Source organism: Lissotriton helveticus, chromosome 7 (genome assembly GCF_964261635.1).
Source record: "Lissotriton helveticus chromosome 7, aLisHel1.1, whole genome shotgun sequence".
Taxonomy (NCBI): domain Eukaryota; kingdom Metazoa; phylum Chordata; class Amphibia; order Caudata; family Salamandridae; genus Lissotriton; species Lissotriton helveticus.
In genome coordinates this window covers 1,754,416,400-1,754,434,238 of record NC_136068.1, presented here as the reverse complement: position 1 = coordinate 1,754,434,238, position 17,839 = coordinate 1,754,416,400, and the positions used below count along the sequence as shown (strand labels likewise).

The following is a 17,839-nucleotide window of genomic DNA, read 5'->3' as shown; positions in this document are numbered from 1 at the left end:
AAAGATCTCTGATTTAAAAATGGCACTGCATATTTGCGTGACTACACGAGTTAATAGGTCCATAACCGGTGGAAAAATTTTTGGTGGACATTGGTCTAAAGCAGACCCTGATTTTATGGTGTTGATAATGTCAAAAATGTCTTGCTCTGTCCTTTCTTTAAAGTGAGTTAGAGAACAAACAGTGGGTGTCGTACAGGCAAGATGTGAAATGGCTCTGTCCTTAGAAGAAAAGGCCAGATAAATATCGTTAACCTTTGTGTAAAATAAGTTGGCCAATGCATCACAGAAAGATTGCGAAGGGGGGGAGCCAAGTCTGGAGTTTTCCCTACTAATTCCTTCACTACTTCATAGAGTTGTATGCTGGAGTTCTTGGCCTTTTCTATTCGATCGCTAAAGAACTGCCTTTTTGCAGTAATGATCATTTTTTTATAGTTAACAAGGGTTTCCTTGTAACGGGATTTACATTCTTGATCGTAGCTTTTTCGCAAAAGTCTCTTGGCATTCCTACAAGTTTGTTTTTGTTTCCTAAGTTCTTCCGAGAACCAAAGGCGCAGAGGGGGCTGTCCTATTCCTGGATATTATTTTGTGAGGTACCAAAGCCCTTACAGCCTCGCCTAGCCAATCTGAGTATTGATTCGTGGCTATATTTGGGTCTAATGAGATCACCGGGCATGTGCTGTTCAGTAATGCTCTAAAGTCTGCAATGTCGAGGTCCTTCCACGCTTTAAAAGGTGTGCGACAAGGATCAGCTAGTCTGTCTATTGGGGCATCATTAATGGAAATGGAGCAAAAAATGGCGTAATGATTAGACCAAGGGAGCGGGAGGACGTCTTGTACAAGGATCCCATTAAAATTAGAAAATACGCCGTCCAGAGTATGACCAGCCTCATGTGTGGGAGAGGAAACAAATTGGGAAAGTCCTAGTGTTTCCATGTCTGACAATACTGCGAGAGTTTCGTTATTGTCTTGTTTATCTAGGTGAAAGTTGAAGTCACCTAAAACTGTATAGGAATCCTCAATTGCTAGCGATTCAAGCATTGAGTTCAGGTTAGAAAGAAAATCAGTGCGTGTTCCAGGTGGTCTGTACAGAAGCACTCCTTTGAAATTATGCGAAGCCGTGAGCAAGATGGTAAAAAGAATTGATTCACAAGTTGATGACAAGAAGGGAGACATTGTCACTATAAAAATATTACAGACAATTATTGCCAGACCACCACCTTTCTTTCTCTGTCTGTCCTGTCGGTAGACCTTGTATCCTGTGGGAACTGCAACCACTAAATCATGATCTGAGGCACTATCCCTCCAGGTCTCTGTGACAAACAATATGTCTAGCTTCCTATCCTTGATGATTTCTGCTATTTCCTGTCGATGTCTTACTAGTGATCGAGCATTAATGAGTGCCATCGAGATATTGATGTTTCTTTTGGTACTCCTTTTACTGGACATAACGTTGTTTGTAATAAAAGGAAGGGTGGATTTACAGTAAGGACAGCTGATAACAGTCAATGAGGGAATAGAATCTGGGTCATGCATTAAACAGTGACTAACTGAGGGGGGTCGTTGTTGCAATAACTCCACCTTAGAGTAGGAGATACGGACCTGAGATCCTCCAGGGGTCGTGGCCCTAGGCCCGGTCCCGGCACGGACGGGCGCAGACGGGCTTGCCTTTGGCTGCGCGGACTGGATAGCATTGTCCTTATATCCGGTCGTGAGGAGGGTGGGAGGCGTCCAACAGCTGGACCGCAACCCTTTCCTCCGCTCAAGATGGCGGCTGCAACCCTATCTCCGGGGGCGTCAACACCTAGTCGTGTGCGCCGAGGATCGGGGTTCGAGCGTGACAGAAGGCAGGTCACGAGAGTGCAGCTATTAAATTAAAAAACAACAATTCACGACGCAAATGAGGATAATAACAGTTTTAAAATCAATGTAATAGCAGAATAATCCCCCGGCTTCCGCCTCAGGGGAGAAACATGAATTGAATCAGCACGCTGCGCTTTCTGGCTGTTTTTGTATCCTGGGAGGGCGGGAGGCGTCCAACAGCTGGACCGCAACCCTTTCCTCCGCTCAAGATGGCGGCTGCAACCCTATCTCTGGGGGCGTCAACACCTAGTTGTGTGCGCCGAGGATCGGGGTTCGAGCGTGACAGAAGGCAGGTCACGAGAGTACAGCTATTAAATTAAAAAACAACAATTCACGACGCAAATGAGGATAATAACAGTTTTAAAATCAATGTAATAGCAGGCTAATCCCCCGGCTTCCGCCTCAGGGGAGAAACATGAATAGAAACATGAATATGCCCCCATGGCTGCCAATACTGTCTTCAGCGACGGCTCACGCTCCGTCCGGTCCATTTCTCCTCGCTCAGTGCCGATCATATTCACTTCCCCCGAGAGCCCGGTTTCTCCGGGGGAACAGACAGGAGCGGAACGGACGGCGTCGGAGGGTGATTGATCGATTTCTGCAGCAGCAATCTGCACTCCGCTGTCGCAAGCGAAGACCCCGACCCACCGAGCCCCAGCGGTGGCAAACCGCATCCGCGGGACAGGGACATCCACCCACAGCCACTGTCGTGCCACGTCACTCCTCCCTCGATGTTAGTCAATCAGAATGACTGCCGTCAAAATCGGGCAAAAAAGACCTCACTGCGGTAGATCGGACCCTGCTTGATTCTCACGGCCGATGTTGTTCAACTGCAACCCGGCTGGGTCAAAACTCAAGGCCCCGGCTCTCCTGCTGGACTAGGCCGCAAACTTCAACTCGACACAACTCCGTCAATCAAGCCGATTAAGTTTTCGGGATTGCACCATCGGAGTGTGCATCTGTTCATCCACACAGAGGTCAGGCGTAAAAACAGGATTATCGACAGGATCATCTGGCAGGATACGGAGGTCGGCGGAGCCGGGAGCCTAAGCAGCCATCTTGTTTGCTAGCGTAGCTCCTCCTTTTTAATACGTACATTTTTTATGTTATATATTAGAAGTGTTTTGTTTGTGTTTGTCGGAGAATAGGGTGGGAAGTTATTTAAGTTATAAATTAAAAATGTTGAAGTTGTATGTTAATCATTTGTTTTATTACATTATATGTTAATTATGTTATACTTTTTCATTTCCATCACATTTAAATTGTTGGCTGTTATGTTTGCGGGACATTTTAAGGAAATTAATATTTTTTGTTTTAATTTGATAATATTTATTTTAAAAATAATCATACTTATGTATTTTGTTAATTTAATTTTTTTAATTTCACAATATAATTTTTATATTAAGAATTTTATATTTTTGGTTAATTAATAGGGTTGTTAAAATATGTCATTTGTTTGAACTCTCTCCCTACATCTGCACAGAGTGAAGTGGGAATAGTAAATGTCACACATCCGGAGACTTACGCTTTCCCTACAGTTGCAAGGACTGGAGTGGGAATAGTACATTTTAACTCTGATGTCTAACGCTTGCCTTACTGTTGCACAGACTGGAGTGGGAATGGTAAATTGTACCCCTCCGGTGTCCAATGCTTTCCCTACTGTTGCGTAGACTAGAGGTTGAATAGTGAATGTTACCGCTCCGAAGTTCAATGCTTTCCCTACTGTTGCACAGCCTGGTGTGGGAATAGTACATTTCTCACCTCTGATGTCCAACGCTTGCCTTATTGTTGCACAGACTGGAGTGGCAATAGTAAATCTGTCCCCTGAGGTGTCCAATGCTTTTTCCTACTGTTGCACCGACTGGAGTGGGAACACTAAAGTTTACACCTCTGAAGTCTAATGCTTGCCTAACTGTTGCACAGACTGGAGTGGGAATAGTACATTTTACCTATTTGGTGTCCAATGCTTTCCTTACTGTTTTACAGACTGGAAAGGGAATAGTACATTTTACCGCTTTGGTGTCCAACCCTTTCCCCACTGCCACACAGACTGGAGTGGGAATAGTAAATTTTACCCCCTTGGAGTCCAACGCTTTCCCTACTGTGGCACAGACTAGAGTGGGAATAATAAGATTTACCTTTTTGGAGTCCAACGCTTTCCCTGCTGTTGCACAGATTGGAGTGGGAATGGTAAATTTTATCCCTCCAGTGTCCGATGCTTTCCCTACTGTTGCGCAGACTGAAATTGGAATACTAAATTTTACCCCACTGGAGTCCAACGCTTTCCTTACTGTTGTACACATTGCAGTAAAAACAGTGCTTTTTTTCACTGATGTTACAACTTTTTATTGTCGTTTAAATATATGTAATATTATTATTTGTTTATTTGTTTAATTTTATATTACATTTTTATATCATATCTAATTTGTTTATTTCAAAATTATGTTTAGTAAAAGTATTTTCTTTGTTTAATTTGTTAAGAAATGTATGTTTTATATTCATATATGTAACCAATCTTGCCTGTCATGCGAAACGCGTAACCTGGAATAAACAACCACTGGTGTCAGCAAAACTCTGAGTGATCGCATTAATCGCAACCTGGAAATGATTCTACCGTTTGGCGTAGCTCGGCCAACTGTGAGCAATCCTCTGCAGAGGGAGGGGGAAGGCAAAAGGAGCCTACATATCAAAATTATATATATATTAGGGGTGGGCGGAAGTCGCGTAAGACACTTACGCGGAGAGGCATGGAGATTGAACTAATCTCCGTGCCTCTCCATGTAAGTCCGTTATGCGCCGCCTGTCCGCAGCCCACCCGCCGCCTGCCTCCATCCCCCCTCCCGCCCGCAGTAATAAATGATATTTCAAAGCCTAAAATTAAATTTTAATAAAACTTACCTTATGGCAGGTGCATCCTTGCCCATCGCGGCTTCTTTAAAACTGCGCATGCGCGAGAGCCTGCGCATGCGCATTCAATGCTCGGAGCGGCAAGTTCCAACGGCAAAATCACGGATGTTCAAGCACGCCTGAAGCGATTAGAAAAACTGAAGCGCACAGAACTCTCAAAATGGTGGGAGGCAAAGTCTCTGAAAAGATATTTGGAGGTGAATCGGATCCCCCGGGGCCTTAGAATACTAGTAACCCCGACATATGAAGACCCCAAACCAAACATGTTGAGGGAATAGACTGATAATAATCAGGAATCCTCGAGTAGGATGTTAGCGATTTTAATCAAATAAGCAGAAATAGACCGGGCTAAAATTATGGAGGAGATCGAACAGATTATGGATTTACTTAATAAAGAAGCAGATCAAGAGCCTAGTCTGCAGTATCTGAGTGGAATGAGAGATCGCTTAAGCGAATTGGAAACACCTATAAAAGAAAGAAAAGCCCAAAAAATCACACGGGACAAAATTGATCATGAAAGGGGTCAAATTTACACCTTTGCTAAGAAGTTCGAAAACATGAGAAGACAAAGGATGTATGCAGAAGGGCAAGGTGTAACAAAACAGAATTCAAATCTAAGCAGTTTAACAAGTTCTGAGCTTGACACCGATCTTGAAGATGGAATCTCAAGCACAAGATCAATGATGATTCCATCTGTTATTGATGAATTAGATTTTTTATGGGAAGAGAGACGTTTCAACCTCCGACCAAGGCCCCCAGTAGAGTCCAGACCACAAAGGGCTAGAGCAGAGGAGGAAGAGGCGCTAAGGCGCCAAGCTCTGCAACATCAGGCAAAAAATCAAAAGCCAAGAGCAACTAGTGAATGCAACCAATGATGCCACAATTATTAACCAAACGTCGATCAACCTTTCAAATGATGAAGAAAGAATCTTGCGACTGGGTCTTTCCTTTAGCCCTAAGATGTATATCGACTACACTGCCAGAAGGGTGGATATATTCAAATTTGTAAGGGCATTAAAACTCAAAACGTTTTTTGCGGTAGCTCCCATGAAAACAACTAATGCTCCAACTAATCATGGTAATAATGAGGATGGGAATCTTCTGGTGGATGACATCAATTTAATGGTCGATCTTCAGGACCTACAAACAGGGAAATTGGTGGCAAATGACAATGATTCCACACCGGAACTACCCAGCAATTCAAGTAGAGCAATTCAATTAACGCATGAAGAAGAAATAGCAATTGGCGCTAGTGAAACAACCAAGTTCAAGGTGCCTTCTAAATTTACACCAATAACGTCCAGGGACACTGTAGATGTTTTTAATGATTTGGTGATCAATGAGGTTAAAGCTTTGTAAACAAGAATAAATGCAAAGAGAAAAACATCAACGCAGCAAACTAGAGATTATTATGCTTTAGTAGAGAAATTGTCTAGCAATGATGAATGCATCGTGCGTAATGCAGACAAAGGTGGCAATGTTGTGTTGTGGGGGCAGAAACAATATTTGCTTGAGGGAAATAAACAGTTGGGAAACAGATCTAATTACGTCAAGATTCAAAAAGAGGTTATGTTGAACAATTTTGATGTATATAATGACCAGTTGTTGAAATGGCGTGAATGTAATTTGATTAGCCAAGAGGAGTTGGCCTATCTGAGAGTATCTAATCCTACCACGTCGGTATTTTATTTAATCCCCAAGATTCACAAAGATATTGTAAATCCCCCAGGTCGCCCCAATATTTCAGCAATCAATAGTGCTTTCGAACACACTTCTAAGTTTGTTGATTCCTTTCTGTGTCCTTTGGTTCAGAAGCTCCCTTCTTATATCCAAGATACTGGGGCCTTTCTACGTATGGTGTATGATATACCATGGGAATCTGACTACCTCCTCATGATTATTGATGTGACAACGTTGTACACCAGTATTCGGCATAAGGATGGGTTGAATGCTGTCAAGTATTTTCTAGGAGGGAGACCAGCTAAAATGTGGCACCACACACAAATGTTATTATTCATGATCACTACCTGTTTGGAAAATATTTTTTTTCTTTTCAATGAAGATCTGTACCACCAACAGTGTGGAACGGCGATGGGCACCTGCTTCGCCCCCAGCTATGCTAATTTGCATATGGGTTGGTGGGAGGAGCATGTGGTCCAATCGTTGTTCCAAAAGGAGTGGCAGGATAATGTGATTCAATGGAGTCGTTTTATAGACTATTTATTTGTGGTTTGGAAGGTAGATGAAATCAGTGCCCTAGAATTCGTAAGAAAGCTACAGACTAACAAATTGAATTTGAACTTCACCAGTGTCATTAGTAACAAAGAGGTTAACTTCCAAGACCTTACAATAAACATCTCACAGGGAAGAATTCACACCAAGTTGTTTCGCAAGCCCACAGATGACAACACGTTGCTCCATGCGACAAGCATCCATCCACAAAATCTGGTTAGAAGAATTCCCTATGGTGAATGTCTCCGAGCCATTAGGAATTGTAGCACTAACGATGATCTGTAGTCAGAACTAGACTGTTTAAAAGACAGATTCATGAAAAGAGGATATTCGCAAGAATGTATTGGGGCAGTAATACACAAGACCACACAACAGTCTAGGGAACAGATACTTTTCAGACCCAGTAAAAACAAAATGAGTTCAACATCAAGTAATTCCCAGTGTAGAATGATCACAGGATTTAGTAACCAACTTAATGAATTGAGACAGATCCTACAAAAACATTGGCATATCATTCGGAATGATCCTATCCTAAAAAAACATTTACAAAGGAGGTCCCTCATTACTTTCAGAAGGGCACGCTCCCTCAAACAGGCCTTTGTGAGCAACATGCTACATAGTAAAACCAGGTCCTAAGCAGGTAAAACATGGCTAGTTAAAAAGGACGGGTTTATCAAATGCTCTACATGCAAGGCCTGTACCTTTGGTAAAAATACCAGTAGTTACACTCCAGGGTTTACTAAGAGGGAACAGAAAATAAAAGGTCAATTTACATGCAAAACAGAGTTTGCTGTCTATGTGCTTGCCTGAGGTATGTAGGTAGCACAATTCTTCAAGTTCACAAACGAGTGTTAGAGCACTTGCGAGCCATTAAGAACGCGGACAAAGCATACCCAGTTGCTTGCCATTTTGAGGTTTGCCACAACAAAGATGTAAGTGGACTTACATATTTTGTTATTGATGCTGTACCAGCCAACATAAGAGGGGTGGGGGATAGGTAAAGAACCTTACGTAGACTGGAATCCGGCTACATTATCAAATTGAATACTAAGACCCCTATGGGCCTGAATATGGAAGAAGGCTTGTACACGTAGTTGTGAACCTGATTACTTTAGATATATATGTGCTGCTATCTGTTGAGTTCCTTGATTTTTAACTGTTTTTACCATTTATCACGAATCACCAACATTTAGCACTCAGGTAGAATGCAGCAATGCAAGAAATAAAAAAACGGGTTTTTAAGGCTCTGGCCCACTTTGGCTTCAGGAGAATTTGGTGCTAATGGTAAAATGGAAAAATGTCGAATGATAAAGTTTGCTACTTTTAAATTTGATATTTCTAGAAATGTCATTATTTTTTACCAAATGCAACAGGATTAAGCGCATTCGTATAATACAACTGAGTGCACAATTAATTAATTCTGCAAAGCATAAATTCATTTAGACACATGGTTTTTCAGCTTGCTTGAAACGATTAAATATTTTCAGGCAAAGCCAATACTGCAGCTTAGCAACATTTGAATGATGTAATGTGGTAAAAACTACGAGTATGTCTTCACTTTTCATTGATTCGTAGTTCTGCACGTGACACTGGCGAAAAGCGTCTAGCACTTTACAGCTGACAATAAAGAATATTTGAAACGACACAGCTTGGACTTTCCATTTTTTGGAGGAGTGAGTATATATATATATATATATATATATATATATATATATATATATATATCCCCACACCATTCCTCCAGCTGGAAGAACAAATCGGGTCGCACTCCACAGGTCCTTTTTGCAATTTTTCTTTTATTTTTCACATTCTCTAAGAATCCAACAAGGGCAGCTGTTAAGATCTACGCGTTTCGGTATTCCAAATACCTTGCTCACGATCAACTGACCACTTGGCTCCCCCTTCTTGTTATACTTAATTACATTCCACATCACTTCCTGTTTGGGGTTTGCCAGCGCCTCTATGCTTTCTGGGAGATGTAGATCCACGGCTAAATGTTTTTTGTCTAATTGAAGACTGAAATATACATGATATACCATGCTGAGAATTAGGAGGCTGCCCATTTGTGGGCTTGAGTAACTTTGTTGCAATATTGCCTTGTATGACGCCAATGAGCGCCATGAGAAATCAACACTGTAAGATGGCCGCCACTATTCTCCGTATGGTGTGAGTCCCCTCTCGATGTCAATGCCATTAGATGTGTGGGAGTGAACCACAAGTGAAATGTTTAAAATAATGTCGAGTTTCAATACAGTGAATCACACACTGACGAAGGCAGACCGCCGAAACGCGTCTGTGTGCACCCCCTCCGCTGAATAAAATCTAGCGTGTTTTGATGACTTCACCCTCGAGTGCTGTGTTGTCCTTTCTGGGAGAGGCCGAAGGGATTTTGAGCGTCATATATATATATATATATATATCCGTTTCCCTTCCTCCGAAAGGACCGGGACACTCAAAACTGTGGTGCAATGCAGGGTCAGAGGGTTCCCTGCCAAATATAAATCGTTTCACAAAACGCTATCAAGGTAGCGCGATGCACTCTTCTCCAGCGCGTTTCACCGTTCAATTAGACCAAGAGTTCATGTTTCATATGCCATAATTTATTTCCAGCATGACAACCATTATGTAACCCACTTGGGTATAGATTACTTAGATTTAATAGTATGATGAATTTTCATTAGTGATTGGGTTCCTTCTCCCTTTTTTTGATATGCCACTGGGCAGTTGTACAACTAACCATGACCCTTCCGGATATTGGTCAAGGGAATTGTCACATATACACAGTTCGGAACCTATTTGGGTTAATGGGGTTTAGATATGGTCTAATCTCCTTAATTTATGTTGTATACAATTTTTTCTTGTGCTTGTCAACTTTGCCACTGGGCATTAAGTACCTACCATTAAGGTCCTACTCTTTTGTTGACCCACTACGAATCTTTATACATGTTATAAGAAACAGGTCTAGCAATCTAGAGTAAACTGACATACCAAATTGTGTGTCGGGTGATTAACAGTAACATAGTATCATGCACGCCATATATACAAATCTGAGTGTACGTTCCCTTTTTACGGAACACACCTAGTTATTTCAATTTTATAAGTGATGGATTATCAGATGCTGATTATGCTCAGATTCGCATTATTCGAGTTATTTACATTATGCCATGAACTGTATTACGATGTATATATTCGGTCAATAATGTGCCACCACCCGACAACATAAGTCAGCAATTGATTTATATGTTTCCCAATGTCATAACCTTGAAATAGACCTATAACATCGTTACCATATATGACCCAAACCCATTGTAAGATGGCTGCCCCAAAAAACTGCGAAAGTCCGTTTTTTGTGTTTATTGTTTATATTTGTGATCACGTGCACTGAATATATTCAATGACCGTTTAGTAACACTTTACCCGTGAGCAAGGCGGTTACCCGCCGAAACGCGTAGGGTTCTTGGAAGGCTTATGGTTTATGAATAAACTGCGAATTTGACTACACAGACGGAGTAATAATCTTCATTTTCTGTGCGGAGTGCGAGGTACTGCAAAGTACGTGAAACTGGATATATATATATATATATATATATATATGTATAGTTATATTACTCCACTCCGGTTCCAATCACCGTTTCTGCAGCGCTCTATCCGGGTGCGGCACCCTGCAGCTGAACCACGCTGCTTCCAATTTACACTCAATCTCTCCAGACAGAGAGACAAACGGGTTGCACTCCAAAGGTTGGTTTGTAATTTTTCTTTTTATTTTCTTTACATTCTCTTTGTTTGTGGCAAAGGGCAAAAAACACGATCTACGCGTTTCGGTATTCCCAGATACCTTGCTCACGATCAACTGACTGCTTGGTTCCCACTACTACATATAGTTAGTTTGACACACCCTCACTTCCTGTTTGGGAACCCAAGCGCCACATTGCATTTTGGGAGATGTAGTTTTTTATATACAATTCTGTCTATATGGTAACAATAGGATTTTATTGCTCACTTTTATGCTTGTTCTTATTCATTTCATGACTCTCAGTATAACTTTTAGGCAAGGCAACCCTAAATATATTATCAAAATATATTATCACAATTGATCCCTTCAGTGGGACTTCGCAGCTGCCTAACATATCATTTCTGCAGCAGCCATTGCGATTAACATCTTTGTTCCGCCCTCCAGTGGGCCGTTGCCTGATAAAATATTTAACTTTGGAGTCTAGGATTTCATTTTGAGCAAATTACCATTTTTCAAAAGAGAAGTTTTTACAAATGAATATACAAATCTTCCGATTGATTTAACCCATACGGGGTTAAAGTTCTTAAGTTCAAAATGTGGCGGGACTCTTTCTGTCTAAGTAGTCTCTCTCTGTCTCCCCCTCGTTCTTTTTTGGGGACACTTTCAATTCCGAAGAATCTCAGTTGGGTCCAGTCGCTTTGGTGATGTTGTTCCATGTGCTTGGCTACCGCGTTTGTTCTGTCCTGATGAACGGTAGCTCGAACGTGTTCCAATATTCGCTTTTTCAATTCACATACAGTACTGCCCACATACCTCAATGGGCACGGGCATTCCACAACGTATATCACGTGTTGTGTTTTGCAAGTGATTAGTTCTCTGATTTCCCATGTTTTTTTGTTTGCCATTTCAACTTTCTTTATGGGTTTGGCAATTTGGCACGCTTTACACGCATAACATTTTACGAACCACGTTGTTTTCATCCATATATCTTTCTTTATAGTTTTTTTGAAGTGGCTGTGGATTAAATGATCCTTTATATTTTTTGCCCTTCTATATGTGATTGTTGGATGGTGTCCCATCATTTCTTTTACTGTCTCATCCAATTGCAAAATCTTCCAGTTTTGTTTCAAAATGGTTGCAATTTCTTTGCTTTCATTGGAATAATCCATTATCATTCGCACTGGTTCTGATTCGTTTGAGGATTCCTTCTGTTTTCTTACCAAACATTCCTCTCTGGTTTTTTGATTAGTTTGATCCCAGCATCTCTTGATCATTCCTGTGTTGTATTTCCTCCGCTTGAATCTGTCTGTCGTCATAGCACTGTGTTTCAGCCATTCCTCTTTTCCACTACAGATTCTTTGGATTCTAAGGAATTCCCCATAGGGGTTGCTGGAAATAAGGGATTGTTGATGGAAGCTTGTGGCTTCTAAGGTAGCATTGGTAGCAGTACATTTTTGATGGAAGGTATTATGGATTTGATTTTCCCTTATATAGATTTCTGTATCTAGAAAAACTACTCGTTCATTGCTGATTTCACAGCTGAATTTAAAATTTGGTACACTGTTGTTCATGATTTCGAAGTATTCTAGAAATTCATCTTTACTACCATCCCAAATGATTAACAAGTCATCAATATATCTTGTCCAACTGATGACTTTATTAAATGCTTCTTCATTGCTGTTACTCCATGCCACTTACTTCTCCCACCATCCCATCGCTAAACAGGCGGAGCTGGGACTGAAGGAAAATCCCATTGCAGTTCCGTTACTTTGACAATAGACTTCTTCCCCGAATACAAAAATATTTCTGGTCAAGCATATTGTAATCATTTCCAGTAGCATTTGATTATGGTTTCCAAATTGCATTTTCCTCTCTTGTAGGAAAAAGTTACATGACTTAAGCCCTATGTCAATCCCAATGTTGGTATAAAGGGATATGACATCCATTGTTACCAGTTGATATGACTCCTGCCAGGGAGTGTTCTGTAATCTCCTTAATAAGTCACTTGTATCCTGTATGTATGAGTCTAAGCACATTACCAAAGGATTCAAAAAATGATCTATATAATTAGCAATTGGTTCAAGCAAAGAGCCCTTCGCGGATAAAATTGGTCGTCCTGGGGGCATCCGCTGATCATTATGCAGCTTTGGGAGGAAATATATGGTGGCTGTCACTGGATGGGCTACCGTGAGATATTTCCTTTCTTCTCCATCAATTAAGCCCTTGTTTGTCCATTCTGCAAGTTTGGCATCCACCATTTCTTTAATGTCCATGGTAGGATTTCTTTTTAGCTTGTCATAATGTGCCGTATTTCTCAGTTGTCGATGGGCTTCCTTGATGTATGCTGTCTTTTCTAATATCACTATATTCCCTCCCTTGTCCGCCATTTTGATCTCAATTTGATAATTTAAGGATAATTCCAAAAGTGCCTCTCTTTCGCTTTTTGTCAGATTGTCCCTGTATTTTACTATTTTTATTTTGTACAGATCTTGGGTTACCGCTACTTGGAACAGGTCAATTTTGTTGCCTGGTATTAATTGTGGGTAAAATTTTTATTTGGATTTTTTACCACTCAGACCTGCCCCTTCCTGTTTGCATGCCACTTCCAGGGGGATCTCTTGACAGCCTTCCACATTCAGATTCACCAAGTCCATAAAGGCATCTGTGTCTTTTACTGTTAGAGATGTTTCCTTGTCCATCATTTGTGCGTCTTTTCTTTTTTCATTTTTTTCTTTTTCTGCAAAGTACTTTGCCAGTTTAATTTTCCTGATATATAAGTAAAGGTCTATCCGTACTTGAGCCAAATCCATTTTTCTCGTTGGACAGAAATTGATTCCCTTTTTCAACAATGTCTTTTCTGTCTCTGAGATTGCTCGCTTGGATAGATCTACCACCTGGAGTTCGTCTTTCATTGGTTCTTCCACTGGCGCATGCTGCGAGTTTCTGTTCCTATTTTTACATTTTCGCTGCTGTTTGCACCTTTTTCCTCTCCTTTTAGTTTTTTTGGGGTCCATCTGCGCCCTCTCCCTCTCCCCCGTTGCTGTGTGCGGGAGGTTTGGTTCTGCTCCCAGTGTCTCTGTTGCAGGACCAGACGCATGTCCCCTAAAAAAGGGGAATTTCCCAAGCCAGATGATGTTCCAGGTTCTCCTTCACTGTTATCTGTAGACACCAACGAAGATGCACTGCTCGACATGCTCATAGAACTCGTTACACTTGTTTGTTGATTCATTGAATCAAATTTTTTTGAGAACGTGAAGATACGCCCTTGTGCGTAATCTGTGGCATCTCTGATAAATTTCTGATGTTTACATTCCCTCACCGTATCTTCATGTTTCTCTATTTGAATTTCTAGTTCTTCTTTGAATTTCGTCATTTCCCCAGTTAGTTTCATTGTGGCAATTTCTTTTTCCGCTTCTTGTAGCTGTTCCTTTATTTTACACATCCCTATTTCAATGTGTTTCACCAGAATTGCAATTAATCCCAATGGTGATTGTAAAATAAACTCTCCCCATTTCTGTAATAATTCATTGGAGCTGTCTTGATGACTCGGCATCAACATTATCCTCAGTCCTCTTGGGACTCATTGTACATCCAGATATTCCTTGAGGGTAATTAGTTATATATATATATATTTAACATAGTTTGTCTTTTTTTTAAAATATTAGTGTGAAACAATACTTTTTCTGATATTTTTGTACTTACCTTCATATGTATATGCAAATTAAATGTATGACCCGATATTTATGTATCACAATATTTATTTTCTCAATATAATGTCACTGATCCTTAGAAGCAGTACCTGGCCATATGTCAGGCCCAGCTTCCAACCCTTATTACATAGAAGGCCATGTTCAGAGGGGATTGGGCATCCTGTGGTAAATCCCCAATGTGCATGGCTGAAGGCTGTGCACAGTGAGGGATTGCAGTTCCCTGTAGTGGCTGCTCTCAGTGGTTAGCCCCTTCTTGGCTTTGGGCAGAGGGTTTAAATGCTGTATGGTCCCTATACTCAACCAGTCCTGGGAACATCCAAAGAGCATGCACAGATGGGGTTCTGCATCTAGTAGCAACAAGGCCACAGGGTGGGCATTACACCATAGGAAATGTGCTGGTCCAGGCCCTGCATCCAACTCCTCCTGTGCAGAAGACCACGTGCAGTGGAGTTTGGACATCATGCGGGGGTAGGGCACAGAAACTTGCTTTTGGCCATGCCCAGCATGCAACAACTGCTGCACACAGCAGAATTCAGTGCACAGTCAGTGTTGGTAGCTCCCAGGTGGGTTGGGAGCATTACCCAACTATGCGACCATCCTCTGTTTTGCAGTGGGGTTTGGGCATAGAGCCTGGAAGCAGGCCTCTTTGACCAATCCCTGTGCTGCACCACTGGGCGTAGCAGGGTTGGATGCTCCAAGTAGTTGACCACACCTTGGCAAAGCCCATGCTTAGTGGGTGTTGGATAACCCATGCTGGAAAGGCTCATGGTCTTCCCACCAGCTGTAAGTGCCTCTCCCAATGGAGAAACTATTTTGGCATCTTTGATACTTTGATGAGTGGGCATATTCCCACATCCAAGTTAGTGAGAAGTTCGACTGGAAGGTGTCAAAATTGAGATAATTAGGAGGATGCAGACAGAAAAAGGTTGACAAAGCTATAATATGCAAACTCGATTGGGAAGTCTTTGACAGTAAAGTTCAGTGACTGGGCGGGTCTAAAATTTTCCTGTATAGTAGAAAAAGGGAATTCAACGTTTTCAAGACCAAAGAAGGCTGTGGTGAAGTTGGAAGATGGAAAATGGTGAAATATTGGACAATTGCCCATTCTTCATGTGGGCAGTGCAGTGATGAAAATATGTTAACAAGATCAAACTAGGGCAGGTGTGTTGAGGGAAGGATAAGGCAACAAAAAAAATCATCAACCACCACATTTCACCATTTTGTAGCACATGGGGTGTAGCCCAATATTTGACGTTAGTGCTTCACTTTAGATTTGGATAGGTCTGGTGTTATGATAATGATTAGAGTTTTTATTTTGCGTTTTTATTATTGAGAGTACAGTTGGATATGTTCTCTTGAATGCCGGTCACATACTGGATTATTGAGTGGAAATAAAGAATATTCTTACACTTTACTAAAGTGTATGGACTCATCAATATGTAGTGGGTCTCCCTTCATAAACAAAGAGAAGCATGTGCAACATGGAGAATATGATTATAAAAAACAGTAAAGCCGCTGAAAAAACAATGGTTAAAGTGACATTAAATGGAAATAAAAACTGGGAACTCCACCAAAAAAAACACAAAGGCTAAGGTGAATTATTGGTAAAAAACAAAGAAACACTCAAATTCATCTTGTATAGTTTACTGAACTAACTGTAACTCATCATGCACTGCTTACGACCTCACAAATTACATCACTAATTTTATGACAAATGTCATTATTGGTCACTGATGACTTCTCAAATGACAACATTGAATACATCACTGAAAACATAATAGACATATCAGCATAGCGTTACTGAGAATTCACAAACAGACTCATAGGATGGAAATGGCTTGTACCCAAGAAACAAGCATTATTGTGCATGTTGAAAGTAAAGTGGTGCACCGTTTACAAATCACTAAGTTTGGGGTGCAAGCATTACACCCTGTTAAGCAAGATTAAGGCTGACCACACTGAATGTGGGGTGTAGATGTGTGTTTGTAAGTAAGTTGAGACTTAAAACCCAAAACATTTCCCCAAAAAAGTATGAGAAAGGCCAAACCTTCTACTGACAATATATTATCCGCCAGTGTATATCTGGGCACATGGCCACATTAAATAGTTGTAACACGGTGCAGTACACACATTTGATGTAGCAAGGATGTTTATAAAGCAGGGATGTTCATCTGCCGAACCTCAATCAAGACTTCAAAGCATAGGAGATTGTTGAATAATCTAGAGTGTAGGATGTCCACTTAGAGGTGGTTTATCTCTCACTGGTGTTGTAATAATGGCTGTAAGGCTATATATCATAGATCACTTTGCCCAGCTCAGCACCATGTGTAGAGTGTTTTACTAAACTAAGAGTGTTGGTCATTGAGCCTGAAAGAAAATGCCTTTACAGTGGTAAATGTATACTTATCTACCACCCAACATAAAACTGTAAGTCATGGGAAGTCTTTAAGTCAGTAATACCATTATGGTGAATAGTAAATTGTTCACAGCTGTAGTGTGTTGAATTACTTCAAGGCCACAAATCCAACCAGATGATGCCACAATGATTTTATAATGTCAACAATGATCTAAGTGATGTAATGTGTGAGGTCATAAGAAGGTGATGGTGGAGGAGTGAGTTTTAGTTAGGTCGATAAACTATAACTTGCAAATTTCAGTATTTAAAAATAATGTTTAATAGCTAACTATAACAATTTTTCTTTTTGCAACACTGTAGTACCGCATCTCAAGCATCATCTGAGGCACCCAGATATTGAAAAATGTGCAGATTTGCAAGGGCCTACCGCAGGAGCCACGGTCCAATTATTTTCTTTTTCCTTCTTGCACCAATGTGGGTCCCTTTGCATCTCCCCCTCGGGCATCAGGTTGTCCATACCAGGCCTTCCGACAAGTTATTTTGAAACAAGTTCAGAAGACAGGGACCAAAACCCCAAGTAATTTAATGGTGGCTGCAACAATTTTCTTCATGTTGTGGCAAGCCAATTAGCTCTTTCAGTGCTCTGGGAAGGTGCTGCTCACATTGAACTGAAGAGACCGAAAGGAAAAAAGCCCTCTCGGTAAGGTCACTCTATTTTTTAATTTGGTTTTAAATGTGAGTGTGGTCATACAGAGTGCATGGCAGGGCAACAAGTTATAGTTTGATTTGTATTATTTTAATATCTAACTATACCACCATTTAACTTTGGTTTTTTTCAGTGAATGTCTAGAATTGTTTTAAAGTAAAGAATGTATTACCAATCCTAGCTATAATGCCACCTATACCTTTTTTATTTGTGCTGAATTTCCCAGTTTTTTTAAATCATATTCTCCGACCACCCACGCTTAGTGGGTTTGCCCATGATAAGGCCATACGTGCAACACCCTGAAGATGCCCAAACACCTGTCCCACACTGTTTTA

General features: G+C 40.9%; 1 protein-coding gene across 1 annotated transcript in view; it reads right to left on the bottom strand.

Annotated features, from left to right (window-relative positions):
- The window catches only part of LOC144769678 (sialic acid-binding Ig-like lectin 13), a 285,815-nt gene that overhangs the window by 39,253 nt on the left and 228,723 nt on the right, over positions 1 to 17,839 (bottom strand). The window lies entirely within an intron of this gene.